Here is a 19,528-nt window from a genome sequence, read left to right on the forward strand (position 1 = left end):
GCAGGAGTTTGGGATACCTCACCTCAGCAGCTACAGGAGGTGATCGAGCTTGTGGGCCCATGGGCCGTCAGTTTGGTCGGAGGCAACGATAACCGCGTCTCCGGCCTGGGTATCCTGTTGCGAGGAGGCAACTTCACCATCTCCGAGGTTAAGGAGGTGGTGGGCGGGTGCCTCCTCATCACCGACGTCATGTACAGGAATGCTCCCCTGAGACTGATTAATGTGTACACCCCAGTGAGTGAACGGTTGGCCGTCCTGCAGCAGCTTCCACTGTTGCTGGCTAAATCCAGGACGGTCATTCTGGCTGGAGACTTCAACTGTATCATTGATGCAAATGGACAATCCGGCGGGGTGGGGGGGGGAATAGTAAACTGGACGCCACTTCCAGAGCCCTGATGGAAACGGTCAAAGACGCCAAGCTGCACGACGTCTTCAGCACCCCTGCAGACGGAGTGCAGTGTAGATACACCTGGTCATGGGCAGACAGGTCTATCCGCTCAAGGATAATTACCTGTTTGTGTCCCGAACGCTCTCAGTCAGATCCACCAACGTCAAGCCGGTGTTCTTCTCTGACCACTGCCTCCTGCTGGCCGACTGTCACCTACAGGACGAGCTGCGGGCTGGTAAGGGAACGTGGAAGCTGAACACAAAGCTGTTGACCCCGGGAAACATTGAGGAGCTCAAGAGGGACTACGCAGGTTGGAGAACCATGAAGCCCCTCTTTGAGTCCCCAGCGGACTGGTGGGAAACAGTAAAAGGAAACATCAAGAGGTTCTTCATCCTCAAAGGTGTTCATGAGGCGAAAGAGAGGCAGGGAAAACTGTCCCAGCTCCAGGAAGGTATACAGAACCTGCTCCTGCTGCAGACGATGGGGTTGGATGTTACGGAGGACCTCCAGGAGGTGAAGGGCCAGCATGCCCCGCTCTTTGCCTTGGAGGCCTCCAAGATAATCTTCCGGTCCAGGGTCCGCTCGGTGGAGTAGGACGAGACATGCTCACGTTTCTTCTTCCAGAAGGTGCACAAAGAGAGCACCGTGCTCAGCAGCCTGAAGGAAGAAGATGGCTCGATAACGTCATCTCAGGCTGACATCATGAGGATCAGTAAATTGTTCTATGCCAGTCTGTATGAAGTGAAGCCAACCGACAGCGTGGCCTCCCAGTCATTCCTGTCCTCTATCACGGAGGTCTTAGACGACAAAACACGGGAGAGGCTGGACCCGCCGCTATCTCTGGACGAGCTGACCAAGGCCCTCAAGTCTTTCGAAAAGAATAAAACTCCCGGAAGCGACGGCTTACTGGTCGAGATTTATTCCGCTCTGTGGGACTTGATTGGCCAGGACCTGCTGGAGGTGTATGTCAGTATGTTTTGGGCAGGTACCATGAGTGAATCCATGAGGAAAGGCATCACCACCCTCATCTACAAGCGGAAGGGGGAGAGGGAGGAACTCAAAAATTGGAGACCAATCTCACTGTTGAATGCGGATTATAAAATTCTGTCAAAGGTAATCGCCAACCGGGTCAGGTCTGCTCTGGGGTCGGTGATTCACCCCGACCAAACCTGTGCTGTACCGGGCAGGAAGATCACTGAGAGTCTCGCACTCCCCTCAGGGATACGATCGCCTATGTGCAGGACAGAAGGTTGGACACCTGCCTGATCAGCCTGGACCAGGAGAAAGCCTTTGACAGGATATCACACAGGTATATGAGAGACGTTCTCTCCATAATAGACTTTGGAGAGGGAATCTGCAATTGGATCAGACTGCTCTACACCAACATTGTCAGTGTAGTCTCAATCAATGGGTGGGAATCAGATAGCTTCCCAGTCAGATCTGGAGTCAGATCTGGAGGGCTGCCCTCTCTCTCCTGCCTTGTTTGTGTGCTGCATAGAGCCATTTGCCGAGTCCATCAGGAAGGATGTGAACCTGAGAGGGGGTGACTATTCCTGGCAGCGGGGGCCTGCAGGTTAAGGCCTCCCTGTACATGGATGATGTCGCCGTTTTCTGCTCGGATCCGCTGTCCGTGCACAGACTCATGTGCATATGTGACCAGTTCGAACTGGCCTCGGAGGCCAAGGCAAACCGAGGCAAGAGTGAGGCCATGCTCTTCGGGAACTGGGCCGACCAATCTTCGATCCCCTTCACCGTCAGGACCGACCACCTGAAGGTGCTGGGTATTTGGTTCGGGGTGGGGGGGGGGGCTGAGGCATGCGCCAAGTCTTGGGAGGAGCGTATCAGCAAAGTGAGGCAGAAACTGTGCAGATGGAAGCTACGGTCGCTCTCCATCGCGGGAAAAAACCTAGTCATCAGGTGTGAGGCACTGTCATTGCTGTTATACGTGGCACAGGTCTGGCCTATTCCCAGGACCTGTACCGCTGCAGTCACCCGGGCCATCTTCCAGTTTATGTGGAGGTCAAAGATGGACCGGGTCTGAAGGGACTCGCTGTATAAAGATCTGGGCAACAGGGGAAAAAATACACCCAATGCCACCCTCACCCTGATGGCCACCTTTTTGTGTGGCTGCATCAAGCTGTGTGTGGATCCCCGGTACGCAAATTCCAAGTGTGGGTGGCACGGTGGCACAGTGGTTAGCACTGCTGCCTCACAGCGTCTGAGACCGGGGTTCAATTCCCGCCTCAGGCGACTGTCTGTGTGGAGTTTGCACGTTCTCCCCGTGTCTGCGTGGGTTTCCTCCGGGTGCTCCGGTTTCCTCCAACAGTCCAAAAATGTGCAGGTCAGGTGAACTGGCCATGCTAAATTGCCCGTTGTGTTTGGTAAGGGGTAAATGTAGGGGCAAAGGTGGGTTGCGCTTCGGCGGGTTGGTGTGGACTTGTTGGGCCGAAGGGCCTGTTTCCATGCTGTAATGTAATCTAATCTAAGTGTCACTACGTACTGAGGTTCTACCTGTCCCTGGTGTTGCGAAGGATGGGCCTGGATGGGCTCCGAGTAGTTGGACCGTTCCGTATCACCTGTCCTTCGTGGAGATGTTTATGAAGAAAAACACCTTTGACCACAAGTCCATCAGGAAGTGGTCAGCACATTGTGTCCTTGAGACCATTTGGGAAAAGGAGAGGGCGGATCCTTTCGAGCGGTTCCCTGAGCAGACTGTCAAAGCCATTTGGCAGAATGCCTCATCGCCAGAACTTTCCAACAAGCACCAAGACATGGCTTGGCTGGTGGTGAGAAGGGCTCTTCCTGTGAGATCCTTTATGTACACCCGGACTCTCAGGCTCACCGCACATTGCCCTCGAAGCAGCTGTGGCGGGGGGGGGGGGGGGGCGATGAGACTGTCACACACCTCCTTCTGGAATGTGCCTACGCAGAAGAAGTCTGGAGAGGAATGCAGTGGTGTTTGTCGAGGTTCGTACCGAGCAGCACCGTGACGCAGGACTCCGTGCTCTACGGTCTGTTCCCCGGGACTCACACCGAGACGAACATTAACTGTGCCTGGAGGATCATCAACTCGGTGAAGGACGCTCTCTGGGTGGTCTGAAACCTGTTGATCTTCCAGCTGAAGGAGTTGGCCCCGACTGAGTGTTGCAGACTGGCTCATTCCAAGGTCCAGGACCATGTGTTGAGGGACACGCTGAAGCTTGGGGCAGCTGCCGCCAAGGCGCGGTGGGGAAAGACCACCGTGTAACAGCTGCCTGCCTAAAGAAGAACAGGGGGCCCACACAGTTACATGGGCTCTGCTGACACCTCAGCTAAATATATGGACATATGATTGATAAACATACAGACCTGTATATACAAATGATAAATTGTGATCTCTGATTGTAAATGTTTACATATGTATGGCATGACCAACTGTACAGACCATCAAATTATTTTATGAATAAAGTATTTTTTTGAAAAAAAAGTTCTGTGTCAGCCTAGTCAGTTTCTCTTCCAGCAATATCGCTTGTAATAAATTTCACCCGATCTGGTTTGTGTGGTCTCTATTGGGCAAATTTCTCCAACAGTTTGGCGTTAGTCGGCAGGTCCTTTTTGTCTCTCAACAGGGTAAGAGAACCTGGCATTTTAAATTTTAGCCCAATTCGGACCTGGCGGTCAGCCGTGCCCCAGCGGCTCAGATCACAGAAAGGCTGGACGTCCCGATTGCGGAGGGTGGCCACAGTTCTGATCTAGTGACTGTGGCGACTTGGCTGTGAAGGTAGCCTGGTAAATGAAAAAATTCATCACCAAATTTAACTATCTGGCAGTCGGCTGCTGCTGCAGTTTGGAAATTGAGCAGTGACTTGGCCTGTAGAGGTAGTCTGGCGAGCAAGTGAGTTAACGGCCAGCCGGTAATTCAGTTTTGAGCGTCCGTAGACTGGGCGTGCGGAGGTAGGCAGCTGTGCTAAATAGATTACATCAATTTTTGCAAGAAACAGCAATTTGGCCCATGCGTGATCCAACTTGAGCCAGGACTTGTGTCACGAACCTGATCTAGCCAGGAGAAAGATGTTCGGGTAGAGAAAGTACGGCAAGATAGAAGGAGAGATTCGCCGATCTGATTTTCCCTTTAAATTGTGAGAAATTGACAGGGGCCCTGTAGTTGTTTGTCCTGTAGTTGTCTCGTCTCTTTGTCCTGTTTGTTTCTGTGTTTGTCAGTGCTGCAGTCTCTTCTCTAATCCCAGCTCGAACCACAGGTGCGTGAGACTGTGGGACCCCAACCCTTGGGAGAAGGACCGCCCCGGGGACAAGTCTAACTTGTCCGGCTGAGGCAACGGTTCGCGGACACCGACTCTCAAGGAAGTTCCAAGCACCAGGGTAACCACAATCGCTCGGACAGTAAGGTATGGAATACCCTGTTTATTCAGGTCGCCAGCCAATATTGTCTGGGAGCAGAATAGGGAAGGTAGGTTTGGCAACCCTTGGTGACCTGAGTTTAGGGGAGTGGTCAGCAGCAGACCCCCCCCCCCCCAGCCTTAAATTGAAATCATGGAGTCCCGAAAACTGAAAAACAAAGGACCCCTCCCCTCAGTACCCCACACTTACCTTGTTGCTGAGGAACTTGATCCTGGGGGGTGGGATGAGGTGGCTGAGTTACTGGCTTCCCAACTACACAGGGCAGCCAAGAGAGAGACTGGCAGTCTGTCAGAATTCATGTTAGTACTCAACGGGGTCCGAGTGCCCTGATTCACTCACTCAGTAAATTGCTTGCTGGTGATTAAATGTCTGTTTGAATCCCTGCAGCTCAACATCCAGGGATGACTTGATTTATTTTGCATTTGGTGATCTATGATGGGGTATTTAAGGAACCATTGGTGCTTTATGAAATTGAAGTTCTGCATAAGTTTTATTCATGAGGTATTAACACTCCCACCCTTCTCTACTTGTTCTGCAGTCACTGATGGCTTGTTTTCTTTTCAATTTCAGGTGTCCAGTCTGGCTGTGTTTGCTCAGCGCTGAAATGTTTATTTGCTTGGCGGTCAGCGATGACACGCTTGGTTACATTTATTGCTTCACCTGTCAATCATTTGTGTTCTGTGTGCACTTTTTCCCCCTCAAAAAGCCAACTACAGCAGTTACAAATTGACCCACGACATTCAGGACGGACATCCACCCTTTGCTGGGAGATACCAGCCGTGGGAGCTGGGCAACCCCAACCACATGGTGAGAATGGCCCAAGGCCGAAAATGAACGAGAGTACCGAGAAAAGGCATGGTAAATACGTAAACTGCAAGAACAAGGTAGAAAATCCTCTTGTTGCACCTGAGTCACCGGCAGACACCGTGCTAAAAGACACGGGACAGCCATTACGTTATTCCCTTCACAGGGGATCTTTACACCTGGTCCCAAGAGAATTGGCTACAAATTGATAAAATTGACGACTGGACCACGGCCATTACAGGGGGGCACGGGGATCCCTCATGGAACACTGTCTACATGTTGCAGTGTCTCGCAAAATTTCGTGACATTGCCAAACACCATCAGCCCCCTAAAGTTAATGACCGCGGCAATAAAACCCCGACAGTGGAGACCCCTATCACCGAGTACAGCCCAGCAGCCCTACACCCCTCAATATCCGAAACCTCCCCGACCGGCCCCAGAGCCGGACCCGCTGCTCAATGAAGTGGCTGCCTTTGTTACCACACAACCCACGAGAAGCTCGTAGCCAGATACAACAGCCGCTGGGCAGCCTGACTCAGTACTGCTACCCAACCCAGACAAATAACCTCAGGGAAAAACCCCAGGCTCACATGTAGCGCGGCAGCTGCCCTGAATCTGTCCTACCTGCCTATCTTCTTTTCCACCTATCCACTCCACCCTCTCCTCCCTGACCTATCACCTTCATCCCCTCCCCCACTCACCCATTGTACTCTATGCTACTTTCTCCCCCCCCCCCTCCCCTCTAGCTTATCTCTCCACGCTTCAGGCTCTCTGCCTTTATTCCTGATGAAAGGCTTTTGCCCGAAACGTCGATTTCGCTGTCCCTTGGATGCTGCCTGAACTGCTGTGCTCTTCCAGCACCACTAATCCAGAATCTGGTTTCCAGCATCTGCAGTCATTGTTTTTACCTAGCTGTCCTGAAAACCAGGATTCGGAGATGCTGGTGTTGGACTGGGGTATACAAAGTTAAAAATCACACACCAGGTTATAGTCCAACAGGTTTAATTGGAAGCACACTAGCTTTCGGAGCAATGCTCCTTCATCAGGTGATAGTGGAGGGCTCGATTGTAACACAGAATTTATAGCAAAAACGCTGCAAGACGTGTCAGATTGTGGACATAGATACCATTATTACGCGTGGGAACAGCTCCCACCTTGTACATGGCAGGTACTCATGTGGTCTATCTTATACGTTGCAGGCAAGGATGCCCGGAGGAATGGTACATTGGGAAAACCGAGCAAAGGCTACGACAACGGATGAATGGGCACTGCACAACAATCAACAGACAGGAAGGTTCCCTCCCACTTCAGTGGTCCAGGACATTCAGCCTCGGACCTTCGGGTGACCATCCTCCAAGGTGGACTTCAGGACAGGCAGCAGAGAAAAGTGTCTGAGCAGAGGCTGATAACTAAGTTCAGTACCCATGGGGAGGACCTCAACTGGGACCTTGGGTTCATGTCACATTACAGGTGACCACCATTGCACTACACACACACACACAGATATTCCTACACACACACACTCTCACATACACTCTCACAAACACAGACGCACACAGACACCCACACACACCCTTATAGACACACACACTCCCACATATGCACCCCCTCACAGACTTAAGACACTCTGCACTCACTACACACACACACACACTCTCACACTCACAACCCCCACTCCAGACAGACACACACACAGACAACGACCCAGATGCACACATATATTTTGTGTGGTAAATTTTTTTGTACTTGCAGAGCTACATTGCACTTTGGTCAAAAACCACATACATTCATGTCGAACTCTGAGCTCAAAAACTGCATGAATTTATGTAAAACTCTGTTATCTCACTTTTTAGACTGGAATCAATCTAAACATCAGGTCATAGACAGAGAACACAGGGGGCTAACACCTTCAACATATTGTCTCGCTATCACCATTGTGGTAAAAACAATGACTGCAGATGCTGAAAACCAAATACTGGATTAGCGGTGCTGGAAGAGCACAGCAGTTCAGGCAGCATCCAACATCACCATTGTTAACAGCTAACCCGAGAATGCAACTTTAAAATAAAAGGGTTTTGTGATTTACACATGAAAGAAGTGAAACTATCGCGGTAATCTAACAGATGAAAGGCTTAACAGACAATCAATTCTTCAATGTATAATTTCAGTTACATCACACTGCAAATTTTTGCTATAAATTCTGTGTTACGATCGAGCCCTTCACTACCACCTGATGAAGGAGCATCGCTCCGAAAGCTAGTGTGCTTCCAATTAAGCCTGTTGGACTATAACCTGGTGTTGTGTGATTTTTAACTGAAAAACCAGGGCAATGAATGCCAATTTCCTTGTATTATGATTGGCTCTACTCCCCTTGATAAGCCCTGGACCCACGCAGATGCCCCAGACCCATTGAAAAGACCACTCGCATTTTATAATTGGCTGAGACAAATTTCTACCATTTATAGCTATCTGCCACAAGATTTGGAGACCCTGTTACCACCCACCTATGGTACCCACTGGGCGACCATTTGCCCTACTATTTACTTCCCCACCCAACCCTGGGACACTGCTGCAGACCGGAACAGATGGCTGGACAGCAGTGTGAAAGAGGCGATAAAAAAACTAGTGCAAGACAGTATGGCGACTTTGGTGCTGTTACCCAGTGTCTGCAGAAAACAGACGAGCCCCTGCCAGGCTTCACTGCCCGCTTTAGGGAGGTCTGCCCAGCAGGCATCCCCTTAACAGAGAATGAGAAGCTGGTTGTACAGACTCTCGTTAATTGCATACTCCCTACATACACTCCTGAAGAAGGGCTCATGCCCGAAACATCGATTCTCCTGCTCCTTGGATGCTGCCTGACCTGCTGCGCTTTTCCAGCAACACATTTTCAGCTCTGATCTCCAACATCTGCAGTTCTCACTTTCTCCTACTCCCTACATATGTCCATGTATACAAACTACGTATCTTAACTTGACAAACAACGGCCTGGGGGCGGGAACACACACCCTAACCACACTCACTAACCTGGATAGGAATGCACTGTTCACCAGGCCAAGAGAGGCACAAGTGGACCACCCGAGGAACACAGCTAGACCAGTACAGAGACCTCTGGGGTTTTTTTAAAAGGACTGTGCTGGCACTGTGGCAAAACAGGACACTTGGCAAAATGCAGCTTGGGTTACCACCCAAACAGGGATGGCAGGCCTCCCCAATCCTCACAGGCACAGCAGCCACAGCCCCCCAGCCCACAGTGGCAGCCTTGCCAAGCTGCCTACACTATGGCTGATCCCTTCACCCTGTGCCCCTAAAACTAACTGGGGCTGCCGTGAGAGGGGGGTTTTGCAGGCGGTCTCAATACACCTCTCCAACTCCCCATCAGAAAACCTGATGATGAATGTGGAAGTGGGGTGGGGAGCTCACCTCCTTTCTGATGGATTCTGGGGCCACCCACCCATCTGCGCCTCCCTCTGCGGAACTCTCCCTGATTTCCAAGACTGAGTGTACAGTAGGGGTTTGGGGAGTGCCCATGACAGAGCCACTCTCCCAACCCGTGAACTTTAGTATCAGACACGACCCTGGCACGTTGGCACAATGGTGCCGGGTTCAATTCCTGCCTCAGGTGACTGACTGTGTGGAGTTTGCACATTCTCCCTGTGTATGTGTGGGTTTCCTCCGGATGCTCCGGTTTCCTCCCAGAGTCCAAAGATGTGCAGGTTAGGTGAATTGGCCATGCTAAATTGCCCGTAGTGTTAGGCGAAGGGGTAAATGTAGGGGAATGGGTGTGAGTGGGTTGCGCTTCGGCGGGTCAGTGTGGATTTGTTGGGCCGAAGGGCCTGTTTCCACTCTGTAAGTAATCTAATCTAATCATCATTTCCACTACCTGCCCCGTTGCCCTCCTGGGCTGACAGACCTTATACAAACAAAATGCCAGCATTCACTGTTCCCCAGAAGGTCTCACACTGGAGATCCCAGATACCCATTATTCTATGTTACTGGTGGCAATCACCCACAGCCCAGAACCCCCTAACCAGACAAGTTCCTGCTACACCTGGTCCTGCCCCACCATCCCTACCCATGCTCTTTTCGACCCCCTGCTTTACCTGTTATCAAGGGCCCCTTCATCCCCCAGTTTATCTTTCCTCTGTTGGGTGATACTCACAGGTCGCTTTGTCTGTCAGTTTCACTGTGCAAGCTTCTGGCCCACAGAACTGGCTACCGGACGTGCTGCACTCGCAGACCCTCATCTTGCCCTCACCTGCTGCTAGCACTCACTGGCCTGTACTTTGTGGGACCACAGGGAGTGACAGCAGAGGTACAGCTTGGCAAGGAACACACTGCACTGTTCTGCAACAGCCAGACGGCTGTTCTATACATTCTCCTCATTGTTAAGAGCCCATGGGTTCCTAAGGATTTAGGTCACATGATGGTGCGCCCAAGGGAGCGTTCCCCCCTTCACCTCGCGCCTCTCAGTCAAGCCCACACCCCAATCAGTGCCCATTCGTCCATTACGACCTGGGGACTATGTCATGATAAAATCACTAGAAAAAGATTCTCTCTCCCCTAGATGAAAAGGCCCATACCTGATCCTGATGACAGGCCGAACAGCTGTGAAACTGGAAGGATGGTCTGAATGGATACATGGCACTTACTGCAAGAAGGCTCCACAACCAATGAACAGGGACCACACAGAGGAAGACATCACTCTGATCACTCACAGCAGCCATCACCATCAGCACCCTTGGCCTGATCTGTCTGACCATTACACTATGACTTGCTGGTAAACAGGGACAAAGAACAGCAAATTTCATAACCTGCCGTGACTTGTGGGCCAACACCTTCCTGAGAACGGCTCATGGGTATGCCCAGAGATTTACTCAGATCTGCTGCTGAGTCTGCACTAGGGTCCCTGTCCACTCTCACGTTGGCATTCCCTTAGCCTCAATCCCCTTAAATATATCTGACATGGTGGAGTGGTGGCTAGACTCAGACAAGACCCCTGAGGTTACCACACTAGCCATCACCACTTACAGGGACAACAGCCCGGCCCGCTGGGGTTCTGCGGGTGACCACCTGGACAAGTTTAAAAGATCGTTTCACTCAGCCTACAATCTCTCCCATGAACACCCAGCCCTGACCATTGCTAAACTAATACACAAGTGCCACCTGTGGGATCCATCTGTTTAAAAAAGCACACAGCCATTAGGATGGGAAGCTGGCTGGAGCCGGTGCACTGATTCCCTGCTCCTAATTCCTGCAGCAAGCCAATCCAGTGCAGAAGGCAACATTTTAAACCGAAATGTCCTCAATAAGACCAGCCAGAACACCACCTTCCTCACCATTGGGACAGGGACCCAGACCCATCTCTGGACCTACAAAGGCACCTACTTTATCTGTGGCCACAAAGCCTACCCCAGCTGCCATTATCCTGGACTGGGAGCTGCCATGTCAGGTATGCTGTACTGTTCATCTATCACTTCCAGTTGCTTCCATTCCCAAAGCCCATGATCCGCAGCAGACGAGCCCTTGCTGCCATTGAAGCAGCTCCCTACCTCATGGTACCCCCCCCCGCCCGCCCCGCCCCGCCCCGCCCCGCCCCCCCCCCCCCCCCCCCCCACCCCCCGGTAACCCTGCAGTTACAGGTGGAAGCCCGTAAATTCGCCGCCACACTAGCAGAGGTGGCAAACCCTACAGCAGACGCACTCGCTCAGCTGAATGCAGAGGCTGTTACCATCCAAACTGTGGCTCTGCAGAACAGGATGGCCCTGGACTACCTGCTCACTGTGAAAGGGGACACATGCATCCTCATTGGTGCTGACTGCTGCACTTATGTTCCTGACCCTAGTGAAAACATCACAGACCTGGCCCAACATATCCGGCAGGCAGCTTCTGTCCTGCATGACCACAACTCTCACTGGGACTTATGGGACTGGGCAGCCTCCTGGCTGAGGTCATGGGGCACAGCCCTACTTCAGGGGATGATAGCCCTCATTACCATCATTGCCGGACTTGGAGCACTGGCCATGGCCATCTGACTGTGCTGCTCACACTTATGTGCAATTCTGCTACCCTCTGCCCCCCTCACCACTCAGCTAGCACAGATCCACTGGCAGAACATCCCTGCCCCTGGGATAGCCTCTCGTGGGCCAGACTTGGACACTGAGGGCTACCTGTCTGTTGCCAAGCGCCCCCCCCCCCCCACCCGACAATGCCCATGGCTCCAGCTACATTGCCCCTTCTCCTCCTGCCTCTAACGAAAAAAAGGAGAGGGAATCGTGGGAAAAGATCTGCCAACCTCCCAACTCATAATAGGCCCACAAAAGCAAAATTGGCCAAAATGTACTAAAACACTCAGAATACCTCATCAAGGGACCAAGCAGGCTGACAAGCAAAACTAGACAGCACTCACAAAGGAATACACTTCAAGCTCACACTAACAATGACAGAGCAACACAGCTATCCCAAAGCCCCGAGGGCAGTTTCACAACCCAGCAATACCAAAGCCAAAGAACAGGTCAGACAGAAAGGTACCAGCAAAGCATCACTCCCAGGACAGGACAATGGAAGCACTTCACCACTTCAGAGGAGACATTAGCACCTACCTGCGAAGAGTAATGGAACCTCCAGAACCATCGATACTGTCAGAATGTTGCTTTGTGTAGAGAATCATGACATTCCTCCGATAACTTTTTTCCAATTAGCATCATTGTAACTAGATTACTCCATTTCCAGACACATTGTATTTTCCCCATTTCTAATTAGCCTTATTGTACAGCATTATTATAAAAATTGGTCTTATTGTCAGCTCTGGGAAGAGAAATTCTGATCTACTTGTACAGACTGTCAGTTCTGTGTCAGCCTAGTCAGTTTCTCTTCCAGCAACACCGCTTGTAATAAACGGCATGTCAATTTCACCCAATCTGGTGTGCGTGGTCTCCATTGGGCACATTTCTCCGCTATCCTTAATGAATACTTTGCTTCAGTATTCACTAGTGAGAGGAACCTTGTTGTTTGTGAGGACAGTGTGAAACAAGTTGATATGCTCACACAGGTTGATGTTAAGAAGGTTGTGCTGGAAATTTTGAAAAATATGAGGATAGATAAGTCTCCTGGGCCAGATGGGATATACCCAAGGTTTCTCTGGGAAGTGAGGGAAGAGATTACTGTGCCTTTGGCAATATTCTTTATATCCTCACTGTCCACTGGATCAGTACCAGATAATTGCAGGGTGGCAAATGTTATTCCCTTGTTCAGGAAAGGGAATAGGGATAATCCTTGGAATTACTGACCAGTCAGTCTTGTGTCGGTGGTGGGCAAATTATTGGAGACGATTCTGAGAGACAGGATTTATGATTACTTGGAAAAGCATAGCTTGATTAGAGATAGCACGGCTTGGATCTGTGAAGGGCAGATCATGCCTCACAAGCCGTATTGAATTCTTTGAGGATGTGACAATACACTGATGAAGGTAGAGCAGTGGATATGGATTTTAGCAAGGCATTTGATAAGGCTCCCCATGGTTGGCTCAGTCAGAAAGTAAGGAAGCATGGTGTGATAATGCTGCTCCTTTAACAAGTTTCTGTTGTCCTTGGACTTTTTTCAGAGAGGTCGTAAATGGCACACTCCGAAAAGTCTAAGTTGAAGGGTTTTAGGGCCAATTTGAGTATAGCTAACAGATACTGCCTCAAGCAAAAGGCTTTTAAGTTAACAAAAAACACTTGTACAATGAAAGGGGAGTTCACCAAGCTCAGTTTTTCTCTGGTTTGATTTGATTTTTTTTGGCAGTCTGGCTATAGAGTCATAGAGATGTACAGCATGGAAACAGACCCTTCAATCCAACCTGTCCATGCCGACCAGATATCCCAACCCAATCTAGTCCCACCTGCCAGCACCCGGCCCATATCCATCCAAACCCTTCGTATTCATATATCCATCCAAATGCCTTTTTAATGTTGCAATTGTACCAGCCTCCACCACTTCCTCTGACAGCTCATTCCATACGCGTACCATCATATTAACTGAAAGCAGTCAGGCAGTTTGAAGCTGCTGGATCCAAGAGAAGCAGGTCAATGCTGATCTCTGTCTGACTTCTCTCCTGTAAGGCCATATGTTTCATTTTACCTTTCATGTTAATGGGGATTGTTGCAAGTATCGGAACAGCATCGTTAAGTGGGATGATCTGTTGAGCTTTCGGATAGGTTAACTTATTTTGTATTCTGTTCTCTTTTGTTTGTTTCATTCTGTAATCTTGTAAATAAATTGTTTTGTTTAAGACTAAGTGGCTTGGCTAGCTGCATTACTCCTGGAATATCCGCATTACACCTGCTTAAAACAACTAGCAAGTTAGGGTCTGCGCTACTTTCATGAAATGTTTTGAGGGGGTCTGGTCTGGTCCATAACAATAAGATACAGGGAAATTTGACTGTCTGGACACAGAATTGACTTGCCCATAGAAGACAGAGAGTGGTAGTAGATGGAAAATATTCAGCCTGGAGCTCGGTGACCAGTGGTATTCGGCAGGGATCTGTTCTGGGACCTCTGGTCTTTGTGAGTTTTATAAATGACTTGGATGAGGAAGTGGAAGGGTGGATTAGTAAGTTTGACAATGACACAAAGGTTGATGGAGTTGTAGATAGTGTCGAGGGGTGTAGTAAGTTGCAATGGGACTTTGACAGGATGCAAAACTGGGCTGATAATTGGCAGATGGAGTTCAACCTGGAAAATTGTGAAGTCATTCATTTTGGAAAGTTGAATTTGAATGCAGATTACAGGGTTAAAGGCAGGATTCTTGGTGGTGTGGAGGAACAGAGGGATCTTGGGATCCATACCCATAGATCCCTCAAAGTTGCCACTGAGGTTGAGAAGTTGTTAAGAAGGTGTATGGTATGTTGGCTTTCATTAGCAGGGGGATTGAGTTTAAGAGTCACGACATTACGCTGCAACTCTATAAAGCCTTGGTTAGACCACACTTGGAATACTGTGTTCAGTTCTGGTTGCCTCAATATAGGAAAGATGTGGAAGCTTCAGAGAGGGTGCAGAGGAGATTTATCAAGATGCTGCCTGGACTGGAGGGCATGTCTTATGAAGAAAATTGAGGGAGCTAGGGCTTTTCTCATTGGAGTGAAGATGAATGAGAGATGAATTGATAGAGGTGTACAACATGTTGAGTAGCACAGATAGAGTGGATAGCCAGAGATTTTTTCCCAAGATGGAAATGGCTTCATGAGGGGGCATAATTTTAAGGTGATTGGAGGAAGGTTCAGGGGAGGTGGCAGAGGTCGGTTCTTTACACAGAGAGTGGTGGGTTCGTGGAATGCATTTTCAGCACTGGTACATTAGGATCATTTAAGTGACTCTTGGTTAGGCACATGGATGATAGGAAAATGAAGGGTACGTCAGTTAGTTTGTATCTTAGAGTAGGATAAAAAGTTGGCATAACATCGAGGGCTGAAGGCCTGTACTGTGCTGTACTGTTCTCTGTTCTAAGTTCTGTCGATAGATACATAGTCAGTCAGAGAATAAAGGACTATGGGGAAAGGCAGGAAAGTGAGGAATGTTGGATCAGCCATGACACTATTAAATGCCAGAGCAGGATTGAGGGACCAAATTCCTGTTTCGATTCATACGGTCTCAATATTCAACTCAAGACTAAACTGTTTGTAAGGAATGTTCCATGTTGCCAACTGCTTGCCCTCTCCCGATATCCCTGTACATTCGTCCTTTTCAGACATTTGGAAAATGTAGAATTTACAGCATTTAAGGAGGATACATCGTGTCCCCGCTGGCTTACAGACAAGCCAGCTGACTGTTTTCCCAGCTCTGGACACTGATTGGACACTAATTTTCAAAGTTCCTTGGATTTTGTTTGGAGGAATGCATTTGTAGGGCAGGGTACACTTGTGACTTCCACAAGTCATGTGACCTCTACAGTAAGTTGTTTTCACTTTGGATTGAGTAGCCATTAAACACACGGCATTAAACATGAGTCAGAGCTGTACAGCTGAAATTGTGTTGAATTTCAGAGTTGTCAGATAAGCAGCATTCAAACAGCAAGTAAGAATTTGAACAATAGTCTGTATAATTGAAGTACTGGGTGAGTCAAAATGGATGCGAATTTTCTTTTCATAGTTATAAACATCTGTGACACAGAAACAGGCCGTTTGATCCACTGCATCCATGCCAATCAACAACAACCACTGAACTATTCCAATCCTGTAGCCTTGCATGCCTTGGAGAAAGTGAGGACTGCAGATGCTGGAGATCAGAGCTGAAAAATGTGTTGCTGGAAAAGCGCAGCAGGTCGGGCAGCATCCAAGGAACAGGAGAATCAACATTTCAGGCAAAAGCCCTTCTTCAGGAATGAGGAAGGTGTGCCAAGCAGGCTAAGATAAAAGGTAGGGAGGAAGGACTTGGGGGAGGGGTGTTGGGAATGCAATCGGTGGAAGGAGGTTAAGATGAGGGTGATAGACCGGAGAGAGGGTGGGGGCGGAGAGGTCAGGAAGAAGACTGCAGGTCAAGAAGGTGGTGCTGAGCCCGAGGGTTGGGACTGAGATAAGGTGGGGGGAGGGGAAATGAGGAAGCTGGAGAAATCTGAGTTCATCCCTTGTGGTTGGAGGGTTCCTAGGCGGAAGATGTGCTCTTCCTCCAGGCGTCGTGTTGCCATGGTCTGGCAATGGAGGAGGCCAAGGACCTGCATGTCCTTGGTGGAGTGGGAGGGGGAGTTAAAGTGTTCAGCTACGGGGCAGTTGGGTTAGTTGGTGCGAGTGTCCCAGAGGTGTTCTCTGAAATGTTCTGCAAGTAGGTGGCCTGTCTCCCCAATGTAGAGGAGGCCACATCGGGTGCAGCGGATGCAGTAAATGATGTGTGTGTGGAGGTGCAGGTGAATTTGTGACGGATATGGAAGGATCTCTTGGGGCTTTGGAGGGAAGTGAGGGGGGATGTGTGGGCGTAAGTTTTGCATTTCTTGCAGTTATAGTGGAAGGTGCCGGGAGTGGAGGTTGGGTTGGTGGGGGGTGTGGACCTGACGAGAGGGTCGCAGAGGGAGTGGTCTTTCAGGAATGCTGATAGGGAAGGGGAGGGAAATATATCCTTGATGGTGGGGTCTGTTTGGAGGTGGCGGAAATGACGAAGGATGATACGATGTATCTGGAGGTTTGTGGGGTGGTAGGTGAGGACCAGTGGGGTTCTGTCCTGGTGGTGATTGGAGGGGCGGGGTTCAAGGGCGGAGGATCGGGAAGTGGAGGAGATGTGGTGGAGAGCATCGTCAACCACGTCTGAGGGGGAATTGTGGTCTTTGAAGAAGGAGGCCATCTGGGTTGTTCGGTATTGGAATTGGTCCTCCTGGGAGCAGATGCAGCAGAGGCAAAGGAATTGGGAATATGGGATGGCGTTTTTACAGGGGGCAGGGTGGGAGGAGGTGTAATCTAGGTAGCTGTGGGAGTCGGTCAGTTTACAGTAAATGTCCGTGTTGAGATGAGTTCGGTGGGACAGGAGCAGGCTGAGATAATGGGTCGGCTGGGGCAGTCAGGTTTGTGGATTTTGGGCAGGAGATAGAAACGGGCGGTGCAGGGTTGTGGGACTATGAGATTTGAGGCGGTTGATGGGAGATTTCCTGAGGAGATGAGGTTATGGATGGTTTGAGAGATGATGGTTTGGTGGTGGGAGGTGGGGTCATGGTCAAAGGAAAAAGTGAGGACTGCAGATACTGGAGATCAGAGCTGAAAATGTGAATTCATCTCTGCATACCTCGACATGGTCCTGTCCTCCTTAGTCCAAGAACTCCCCACCTACGTTCGGGACACCACCCACGCCCTCCACCTCCTCCATGATTTTCGCTTCGCCGACCCCCAACGCCTTATCTTCACCATGGACATCCAGTCCCTATACACCTCCATCCCCCCATCACGAAGGCCTCAAAGCCCTCCGCTTCTTCCTTTCCCACCAACCCAACCAGTACCCTTCCACTGACACCCTCCTTCGACTGACTGAACTGGTCCTCACTCTGAACAACTTCTCTTTCCAATCCTCCCACTTCCTCCAAACCAAAGGAGTAGCCATGGGCACCCGCATTGACCCCATTATGCCTGCCTCTTCGTCGGATATGTGGAACAGTCCATCTTCCGCAGCTACACTGACACCACCCCCCACCTTTTCCTCCACTACATCGATGACTGTATTGGTGCTACCTTGTGCTCCCACGAGGAGATTGACCAGTTCATCCACTTTACTAACACCTTCCACCTTGACCTCAAATTTACCTGGACCATCTCAGACTCCTACCTCCCCTTCCTAGACCTCTCCATTTCTATCTCGGGCGAACAATTCAACACGGACATTTACTATAAACCGACCGACTCCCACAGCTACCTAGATTACACCTCCTCCCACCCTGTCCCCTGTAAAAACGCCATCCCATATTCCCAATTCCTTTGCCTCTGCTGCATCTGCTCCCAGGAGGACCAATTCCAATACCAAACAACCCAGATGGCCTCCTTCTTCAAAGACCGCAATTTCCCCTCAGACGTGGTTGACGATGCTCTCCACCACATCTCCTCCACTTCCCGCTCCTCCGCCCTTGAACCCCGCCCCTCCAATCACCACCAGGACAGAACCCCACTGGTCCTCACCTACTACCCCACCAACCTCCAGATACATCGTATCATCCTTCGTCATTTCCGCCACCTCCAAACAGACTCCACCACCAAGGATATATTTCCCTCCCCTTCCCTATCAGCATTCCTGAAAGACCACTCCCTCCGCGACTCCCTCGTCAGGTCCACACCCCCCACCAACCCAACCTCCACTCCCGGCACCTTCCACTATAACTGCAAGAAATGCAAAACTTACGCCCACACACCCCCCCTCACTTCCCTCCAAAGCCCCAAGGGATCCTTCCATATCCGTCACAAATTCACCTGCACCTCCACACACACATCATTTACTGCATCCGCTGCACCCGATGTGGCCTCCTCTATATTGGGGAGATAGGCCGCCTCCTTGCAGAACGTTCCAGAGAACATCTCTGGGACACCCGCACCAACTAACCCAACTGCCCCGTGGCTGAACACTTTAACTCCCCCTCCCACTCCGCCAAGGACATTCAGGTCCTTGGCCTCCTCCATTGCCAGACCATGGCAACACGACGCCTGGAGGAAGAGCGCCTCATCTTCCACCTAGGAAACCTCCAACCACAAGGGATGAATGCAGATTTCTCCAGCTTCCTCATTTCCCCTCCCCCCACCTTATCTCAGTCCCAACCCTCGGGCTCAGCACCACCTTCTTGACCACCTTCTTCTTCCCAACCTCTCTGCCCCCACCCTCTCTCCGGCCTATCACCCTCATCTTAACTTCCTTCCATCTATTGCATTCCCAACGCCCCTCCCCCAAGTCCCTCCTCCCTACCTTTTATCTTAGCCTGCTTGGCACACCTTCCTCATTCCTGAAGAAGGGCTTATGCCCGAAATGTCGATTCTCCTGCTCTTTGGATGCTGCCTGACCTGCTGTGTTTTTCCAGTAACACATTTTGCAGCCTTGTATCCCTTGCCTGCAGAAATGTACATCCAAATGCTTCTTAAGTGTTATGAGAGTTTCCATTTCTGTCAAATGGCAGCTTGTTGTTGTTTTCCTCCATGTTAGTGATTTTATTTCGCCAGTAAGTGTATTATTGATGGTCTTGAGGGTTTCCTCTGATTTGCTTCATTTAGTGATGTCATCCATGTAGCAGACCTAAAGTTTGGGTTGGATGGTTGGCAGAGCTGTTTGTTTGCGTCTCTGCATTACTGCCTCAGCTAAGAACCCTGATATCGGGGATCCCATGGGTGTTACATTTGTTTGTCTGAACGTTTTGTTGTTGAAGGTGATGTGGGTGGTAAGGCGTAGGTCCACTAGCTTGACGATACTGTCCTTGCTGATGAAATTGGTGGTGTTTGGTGTACATGTCTT

General features: G+C 50.2%; 1 long non-coding RNA gene across 1 annotated transcript; it reads left to right on the forward strand.

Annotated features, from left to right (window-relative positions):
- The first annotated feature begins 4,507 nt into the window (after positions 1-4,507).
- Positions 4,508-11,115, forward strand: LOC140455628 (uncharacterized). Its single transcript, XR_011952916.1, has 3 exons — positions 4,508-5,644; positions 6,790-7,060; positions 10,155-11,115. It is a non-coding gene; the product is annotated as an uncharacterized lncRNA (long non-coding RNA).
- The last annotated feature ends 8,413 nt before the right edge of the window (positions 11,116-19,528 follow it).

This window comes from Chiloscyllium punctatum, chromosome 3 (genome assembly GCF_047496795.1).
Source record: "Chiloscyllium punctatum isolate Juve2018m chromosome 3, sChiPun1.3, whole genome shotgun sequence".
Classification (NCBI taxonomy): Eukaryota; Metazoa; Chordata; class Chondrichthyes; order Orectolobiformes; family Hemiscylliidae; genus Chiloscyllium; species Chiloscyllium punctatum.